This window comes from Cavia porcellus, unplaced genomic scaffold, assembly GCF_034190915.1.
Source record: "Cavia porcellus strain 051 isolate PalLab524CR breed Dunkin Hartley unplaced genomic scaffold, mCavPor4.1 scaffold_13, whole genome shotgun sequence".
Taxonomy (NCBI): Eukaryota; Metazoa; Chordata; class Mammalia; order Rodentia; family Caviidae; genus Cavia; species Cavia porcellus.
In genome coordinates this window covers 4,855,184-4,856,787 of record NW_026947496.1, presented here as the reverse complement: position 1 = coordinate 4,856,787, position 1,604 = coordinate 4,855,184, and the positions used below count along the sequence as shown (strand labels likewise).

The window sequence follows — 1,604 nt, the reverse complement described above, 5'->3', positions numbered from 1 at the left end:
ACTTAGCAACTATTTCCAATTCAATTTTGCTGTGAAACTTACACTGCTCTTTAAAAACAGGGTGGGGTCTGTTAAAAAACAAAAAACAGCCACCAGGTTAACAGGTGCGCGGGGCCGCGACCCCGGCAGGTGGCGCACACCTGTGCTTCTCTGGCCCGTCCAGGTCCCCCCTCGGCCCTCAGCGAGGCCAGGCACACCTCACCGTGAGGCCCACGCGGGTCTACGTGCTCGGAGCGGGCCTTGAGAAAGAAGAGCGACGGGGAGCTGGGTCAGCCTCGGCAGGCGCGGTCCTCGCCCGGGTCCAGCATCCGGCGCTGGAGCCCCGCTGCGCCCGGGAAGAGCCCGCGCGGTGGGGACCGAGTCAGCCCGGGGGAGTAGCTCAGCGGGAGAGCGCGTGCTTCGCATGCACGAGGCCCCGGGTTCGAGCCCCGGCTCCTCCACTGAGGCCCGCGCCCGCCTTTTGCCTGAAGGCTGCACGCACACCTGTGGCTCAAAAACTGCCTCCGTGAATGTTAACAGTTACGGCCTCGCTACAGCGGTGCACACCTGTTATCCCCGCGTTGGGGAGGCTGAGGCAGGAAGATCGTGAGTTTGAGGCCAGCCTGAGCTACGGGGTGATTTTCTGTTAAGAAGGAAAAAAGGAAAGAAGGAAGGGAGGGAGAAGGGCAGAAAGAAAAAGGATTTACTCCTTGCTTCCCAGTATGTTCTGGGATCCAAAGTGGTCCGGGGTTAATTATGTAAATGTCAGATCTGGAAAAGTGGTTTCGAACTTTTACCTCCATTTTCTTCTTAGCAGTGAGGAAAATACCTGGCAATACTGAGATCATCATTCTTTGAACCCCGCAATGTATGAATACGGTTAACACATTTTGTAACACGCATGGACACGCGTCTCCCTTAACAAAAGCTCCACGTTTCAGCCACTCCACGTTGCCACAGCGGAACAGCAGGGACTGCTGGGTGAACAACGAACACTCACGCAGTTCCAGAGGCGGGAGTCTGACCGTGAGGCGGTTTCCCGGGGCTGGACCCTGTACAGCTCTCCTGCCCGTCCCCACCGCGGGGTCCCCGCCTTCCGAATCCCCGCAGTGGGGCGCAGATGCACAGGTATAGCACCCCGTTCCGTGGTGAAGTATTATTAAATGTTTTTATTCTTGCTTGGCTATTTTTAAGATGTTGCCTCTATTGATGAAGAAAACCCACAATTTTCCTTTTTTGCATTGTTTCCTTTAGGTTTTCACGTCACTATTTTACTTATCCTCCAAAATAACAGCAGTAAAATTTTTATGGAACATTTATATAACAAAATTATTTTCTTTAAGCTTTTATAGAACTTGCCATCTATATGTAAATATATGTATACTTATATAGATGTAGAGATATGTATAGATAGACACAGGTAGATAATTTTTTTGGAACTGCGAATTACACTCAGGAACCTCCACTTGCCAGGCAGGTGCTTGTGCCACTGAGCCATCATTCTCAGCTCTGGAAATTATGTTATGAAATATTTAAAATTCCGGATCCAATTTTAAGTAGCTATTGAATCAATTTTCTATCTTTTCTTATTGTTGATAACATATTTTTAAAAATAAATTTTCCAT

At 49.6% G+C, this 1,604-nt stretch overlaps 1 non-coding gene across 1 annotated transcript; it reads left to right on the top strand.

Moving 5' to 3' along the window:
* Positions 1-368: 368 nt before the first annotated feature.
* Positions 369-440, top strand: Trnaa-cgc (transfer RNA alanine (anticodon CGC)). The gene has a single exon. It is a non-coding gene; the product is annotated as a tRNA-Ala (tRNA).
* Positions 441-1,604: the final 1,164 nt, after the last annotated feature.